This window comes from Penaeus vannamei, chromosome 24, assembly GCF_042767895.1.
Source record: "Penaeus vannamei isolate JL-2024 chromosome 24, ASM4276789v1, whole genome shotgun sequence".
In the NCBI taxonomy this organism is placed as follows: Eukaryota; Metazoa; Arthropoda; class Malacostraca; order Decapoda; family Penaeidae; genus Penaeus; species Penaeus vannamei.
Window position 1 is genome coordinate 36,507,439 of NC_091572.1, and position 7,500 is coordinate 36,514,938.

Sequence of the window (7,500 nt, forward strand, 5' to 3'; positions counted from 1 at the left end):
AGAAAAAAAGGACAAAAAATGTGAAAAGAAAAACGGAAAGACAAGAAATGTCACCAAGAAAGAGAATAAGGAAACGGAAAAAGGAGAGGAAGAAGGAAAGAAGAAAGAGGAAGCGGGGGAAGAGGAGTGGTGAATGGAAATGGTAACCCACGTCATACGTTTCCTACAAAAGATATTTGTTTATGCGAATGAGTCATTGTAAACTTCCTGTTGGATCATGATTTAGTTCCTAGGAAATACTTTGATATCATCGCCATTATCTTTCAACATTGCATATTTTGTAAAAATAAAAAAAAATAAAAAAAAAAAAATCATCATTGATACTAATACTTATATCAGTATTCATAATTACGTACACACATAAATGTTTATGCCTATAAATACAGTATGCATGCTCGTACTTAGAAAGATAAAGTGATACAAGTAATGTACATATGGATATAGATCGTATATATACACATGCTGTATTTACGTCCATATGTAGACAGAAACACAAACAAATGAATGGTGAGCCGGCTGCTACGTTGCACCTTTAGCCGGTTGCAACATTCACCTACTTATTGAGGTCAAGGCTAGGTGACACTCCCGTCTAACATGACCCTCTCGCCTTCCTATACATTCTCTCTCTCTCTCTTTCTCTTTCTCTTTCCCTGTCTCTCTTTCTCCTTCTGTCTGTTTGACTCTCTCTCTCTCTCTTTCCCTCTCTCTGTGTCTCTCTCTGTCTGTTTGACTCTCTATCTCTCTTTCTCTGTCTCTTTCCCTCTCTCTGTGTCTCTCTCTGTCTGTTTGACTCTCTATCTCTCTTTCTCTGTCTCTGTATCCATTTATCTATGTGAGTATAATTACATACACAGGTAAATAAATATTTAAGACAAATACATTAACAAATACACAAACACCCGTGTATATGCATACATATGTGTGTGTGTAAATATATATATATACACATGCATATATATATATATATATATATATATATATATATATATGTGTGTGTGTGTGTGTGTGTGTGTTCGTGTGCGTGTGCGTGTGCATGTGCGTGTGCGTGTGGGTGTGCGTGTGCATACATACATACACACACACACACACACACACACACACACACACACACACACACACACACACACACACACACACACACACACACACACACACACACACACACACACACACATACACACACACACACACACACACACACACTATATATATATATATATATATATATATATATATATATATATATATATATATATATATATATATAATTTATTTATTTATTTATTTATATATGTGTGTGTTTTTGTGTGTGTGTGTGTGCTTATGTGTGTGTGTGTGTGCGTGTGTGTGTGTGTGTGTGCGTGTGTGTGTTTGTACATGTATATGTATATATGTGTGTGCCTGTGTGTATTGTACACTCACACACACACTTATATTCATGCGTGTATGTAGCTTAGGTATATAAACTGTATATAAGTTTGTTTTGTGGTACCTCTACTCGTATTACAATGACCTTCATTTCTGTCACAAACTGCATTTTTCGCAGGGATTAGGATATGCTGTTGGTGAATTTTTGTTGTTTGTTCATCAAATTATGCATAAAGAGGATCGTATTTCAATGATGAGAATGGGAACTGATGAAATAATTATATACAAATACCGGTGCTGACAAAACTGAATAAATATAATAATAATGATTGATGATGGTGGTGGTGATGGTAATGATGGTGATGATGATAATGATGGTAACAACAAATGTAATATCAAGACGGGAAAAGGTCAATTAACGACAATTTCCCCTGAAGTGTCTCTTCTATACAACTAAAACCTCTTATTTTCCTACCTATGTACTCTGACACCGGAAGGCAACACACAAGAATAAGCGAATTACCCTAAATGTATTCCAGGTGTTCTCTGTTAACAAAGAAAGAAAAAGGTATGACAATTTTCTCTCTCTTTTTTTCTCAACACAAAGGGGACACAGTTGCTCAGAATGGACTTCCCTTCTGCCACGTGAGGAGGAACCAGTCGACAGGCTTCAGAGAATTCTTTAGGCGACGTACAAGCATAGGGCGGTATCACCACAGGAAATCCCTGAGCGGCGTTCCTAGAGGTAAGGGTCTCTCTGCATTTGAATACGGAGAGGAAACCGAATTGATTAATCAGATGAACAAGTAAATGAATTATCAGAGAAACAGACAAGACGGGAAAAATAATGGTAATTAATAGAGATCAGTAAAGGATTACTATCTAAAAAACAAACAAACAAACAAAAAAAACTATTGATAACTAGTAACGGGGCAGTGATAAAAATAATTGTCAGAGAAAATGCGTAATGTGTGGGATAACTTAACTAATTACTAAGCATAGTAATATGCTGAGCTAAGTAATACCTTTAATTAGCTCTATAAAATATATTTCATCCCATCCTGATTATTGTTTTCATCATTATCATTATTTTTGTTATTGTTGATGTTGCTGTTATTGTTATTATTACTTTTGCCATTACAAATGTTATCACTATTATCATCATCATACTCTCTCTCTCTCTCTCTCTCTCTCTCTCTCTCTCTCTCTCTCTCTCTCTCTCTCTCTCTCTCTCTCTCTCTCTCTCTCTCTCTCTCTCACCCTCCCTTCATCATTATCATCATCATCATTACGATTATTAGTAGAAGTAGTATTGGCATTAGTAATAATATTATAATTATTATTATTTACTTAATTAAACTCATTACACACACACAAACACGCGCGCGCACATAAACTTCAATATATCTACTTATATATCTAACTATATATAGAAAGATAAACAGTAGGAAAATAGACAATATATGCGTCGTCCTCATATTATTTGTCTTCTTTGCTGAACATAACAATTTTCTTACAGCGTTCTGAAGTATCCTGCGTCTGAAGTACGTTTTTATCTTTTTGACGTAAATGCTTGACGTTCACTTAGCTTGCAACATTATCATTATTCTTTGTTGGTTGTTAAAACTTTGTTCTTGAATATAATGGTCTCTTCGTTTATGATTTATCCTTGTAATACGTTTTTTGGCGTTTTTTTGTGTGTATGTTTGTTTGGGTGTATATGTGTGTGCGTTTATGTGTGTGTGTGTGTGTGTGTGTGTGTGTGTGTGTGTGTGTGTGTGTGTGTGTGTGTGTGCGTGTGTGTGTGTGTGTGTGTGTGTGTGTGTGTGTGTGTGTGTGTGTGTGTGTTTGCGTGTCTGTATGTGCGATATGAGTCGCCTGATAAAAAAAAACAGATAGTTTTATATAATTTTCCTGACAGATAATTCAACATAAACATAAACGAGCCAAGCAAATGAGCGACGAGTAGATATTCAGATAAAATAATAACAAACAATTTAACTTCTAATAAATTCCCCATGAAAAAAAAAATTATATATATGATAAGGAATATTTCTAATATACGTTCATTTCCTTTGAAAACTGAGCGCATGTTGCAGGAACTTCCTTGATTATTTTTTTCCTTCTCCACCTTCCCCTTCCCCCATTTTTGCGTCTTCCTCTATTCGTCTTTTTCTCCTTCTCTTCCTCTTCCTTCTATTTTTTTTTTCCTTTGATTCTATTTCCTTCTTTCATTCATTTATATTCCCGTCTGTTATATTTCTCTTCTGTTATGGTTGTTATTGTTGTAGTATTTCTCATTTCTTTATGAATTCTACTTTCTTCTCTTTACATAATCATTCTCTACGTTATCTATTTCCCAGCTTTTCATACCTTCCCACTTTTAACTTCTCATCTTCCTTCTTCCTCCTTATCCTTCTACTTCTCCCTCCCTCTTCCTAAGCCTCTTACTCATCTTCATCTTTCCCCCTCCCTTCCTTATCTGTCCTTCTCCCCATCCCCTTCCTCCTCCACCTTCTCTACGTCCACCTCATCCCCACCACACCCACCTCCCTCTCAACCCGCCTTCCCCCTCTCCACCACCTCCCCCACCCAACACCAGTCCCCGACCCCCAGTCCCCTTGCCCCAGCACATCCACCTCCCCCTCCCCCCAGTCCCCGCCTCCCCCTCTCCCTCACCACATCCACCTCCCCGCCCCCTCCCCCCAGTCCCCGCCTTCCCCCTCTCCCTCACCACGTCCACCTCCCCGCCCCCCCCCCCAGTCCTCCGCCTCCCCCTCTTCCTCACCCCCCCACTCCCTCACCCACCCCAGTCCCCGCCTTCCCCTCTCCCTCACCCTCCGCCCCCCCCCCAGTCCCCGCCTCCCCCTTGCCCCCAGCGCCACCCAAACAAGAGGTTATCTAACAAACCCCGACCCATCTCATACCTCGGCCATTTCCTCGACGCACAAACAGACAGTTCCTGCGTGAGGCATTTACACCAGGCCGGACATACTCGACGGAGGAGGAGGAGGAGGTGGAGGAAGAGGAGGAGAAAAGGGAGGAGGAGGAGGAGGAGGAGGAGGAGGGGGAGGAGGAGGAGGAGGAGGTGGAGGTGGAGGGGGAGATGGAGGTGGAGGAGAAGGAGAAGAAGGAAGAGGAGGAGGAAGAAGGAGGAGAGGTGAGAAGGAGGAGGAGGAGAAGTGCTGGAAGGGAGGAAGGAGGAGGAGAAGGAGGAGGGGCAGGGCCTACAACGAACAACAAAAGTGCCTGATGCCGTAAGATGGGAGTCGGGGAAGGGAAGGGGGAGAGGGGGAGGGATGGAGTGGGGGAGGGGGGTGAATCCGATGGGGATGGGCATGGTGCAGGAGGGAGGGGGGATAGGGAAGGCGAAGGAGTGATTAGAACGACGTAAGGTGGAAATGGCGTAGAGGGAGGGAAAGGGTTGGATAAGGGAGTAAGGGAGAAGGAGTGCGACCTAGGAACAGTGCAAGAAGGGCGGGGATGGAGCTGTGATCTACGCGAGGGAGAAGGGAAGGGGTTTGGGGCGATGCAGCGGGAAGGGGGAGGGGAGATAGAGCAAGGGGTTAGGGAGAGAGGAAGGTAAAGAGCTAGGGAACGGCAGTGGAGAAAAGAACGGGGGAGGGGGGAAGTAAGGGAGGTGGGGAGGAGGAGGAGGAGGAGGGGGGGTCGCTAGGGGGGGAGGGGGAGGAGAGGAGGGATGGCGTATTTGCATCCCCGAATTTGGATCCAGGAAATGCAACAGAGACACAAAAACAGCACAAGGGATATTACACGGCGCATCGCTACGAAGCAAGGCCGGAAGTGACGGTATAAATGCGTCACATATGCGTCTATGATTTCTGCAGAAAGGGAGAGTTGCAGCTCCAGTCTATTTTTGCGTTCTGAATGCGTCTTGTTTCACGAGAGAGAGAAAAAAAATATCTATAAACAGTATATTGAATCTCTGTTGATTTGGTTTTACGTAACAGCAATAAAAAGGCAGCATTATTTACACTACGTATTCTATATCTTCTCCAATATTCCACCGCAAGGTCATCAGTAACAGCGCAGCATCCTGCTTGTCAGAAAGAAAACGAGAAGTTAAAGGGGCGACTAACCAATATTACTTCCTCTCTCCCTGGCGAAACGTTGGGCCCGTCTTGAGACTATGTGCGTTGTTGGCAAGTGTTTACACAGTTATACGAAGATGCGGGAAAAACTTCTTGTCATGAAATACCACCTTGGCGAACTAAGCCCAGCATACGTTTCTGCGAGCGAGCGTTTCTCTGCTTTGTAGGTTATAGAGAAATATACATTGGGTTGCTGATATAATATAGTCTAACTTATATATATATATGTATATATATATATATATATATATATATATATATATATATATATATATATATATATATATATATATATATATATACGTATATATACACATGCATACACAAACATGGTTGTGTGTGTGTCTCTATCTATCTGTCTATCTATCTATTTATTTCTATCTATCTCTCTATATCTATCTATCTGTCTATCTATCTATCTATTCACTTACGTAGCCATAAAAGGCCAAACGACACCGACGTCATTTAAATTGCCATTTCATTTTTTGTTTTGCTTCTATTCTCGGACCTCCGTTCGCTCCGCCCACCTGTAAAAGTGTGAAGAATACGTAACATTGGATGACGTCACTGCAGGAGCTTGGATGATGCGTAGGTCTCGACGCGGAGAGGAAGGGGGACGGGGAGGGGTGGGGAAGGGGGACGGGAGGGGTGGGGAAGGGGTGGGGAAGGAGGGAGGGGGGGGAGGGAGGGGGTTGGGAGAGAGAGAGAGAGAGTTGGGAGAGAGAGAGAGAGAGAGGGAGAGAGAGAGGAGAGAGAGAGGCAGGGAGGGAGGAGGGAGGGAGAGAGAGAGAGAGAGAGAGAGAGAGAGAGAGAGAGAGAGAGAGAGAGAGAGAGAGAGAGAGATAATCCGGAGGAGAAGGGAGTGGAAGACTGGGAAGGAGAGAGAGACGCGAATAGTAAAGAAAGGGGAAAAGAGAGAGGAGGAAAGGCATGGTACAGGCACATGGAGTGGGGGATAAGGTGGCACAGGGAGTGGAAGAAGGGTGGTGAGCTTATCTTGTCTCGTTATATAGATCAGAGACTGAAGAGCTTGTGAATGTTTTCCTTTTTATGATAATCAGCTGATCTGTCTGTCTTTCCCCTTTCTGTAGGTCTGTCACTTGTCTCTTTGTTGTTTCTTTCCCTTTCTTTTCTCTAGTTATCTGTTCCACATCTTTCTCCTCTTTCCTCTCCCTCTTTCGTACTTTCTCTGCCTATCTAATCCTTCTCTCTCTCTCTATCTATCCATCTATCTGTTTCTATCTCTCTCTCTCTCTCCTTATATCATGTATCCCACCGTCCTTCTTCCTTCGCCTCCCATTCCCTCCTCTCTCTCCCTCTCCCACCTATCCCTCTCCCTCCCTCCCCCTCTCCCCCCCTTCCCTCCCTCTCCCTCCCTTCCACCTTTCCCTCTCCCTCTCTCCCACCTCTCCCTCCCTCCCACCTCTCTGTCCCTCCCTCAATCCCTCCTTCTCCCACCTCCCCCTCCCTCCCTCCCCCTCTCCCTCCCTCCCCCATTACTCACCGCACCCAGTCAGCCCCTCTCTTCACTCACTCCCCGTCAGTCAGTCATCCTCCTGGTCTCCGCAGTCACCAGACAACAACCCAACGTCACGCCCCTAAAAGTAGAACTCACGAGACGCCCGCGGGAGGAGGGGAGGAGGGGGAGGGGGAGGGGGAGGAGGAGGGTAGGAGGGGGAGGGTAGGAGGGGGATAGAGGATGGGAAGGAGGAGGAGGGGGGAAGGGGATAGAGGAGGAGGAGGAGGAGGAGAGAGGATGGGGAAGAGGGATAGAGGAGGAGGAGGAGGAGGATGGGGAAGGGTATAGAGGAGGAGGAGGAGGAGGGAGAAGGGGATAGAGGAGGAGGAGGTGGAGGAAGGGTATAGAGGAGGAGGGGGAGGAGGAAAAGGAGGAGCGTGAGGCGTCGGCGGCCAGAAGTGTGACGTCACGGATTTCGAGGTATTGTTTATAATGATGTTCCGGTCTGAGAGGCGGTGCGTGGCTCGTGGGAGGATATTTTGGAGGCGTGGTATGGGCGTG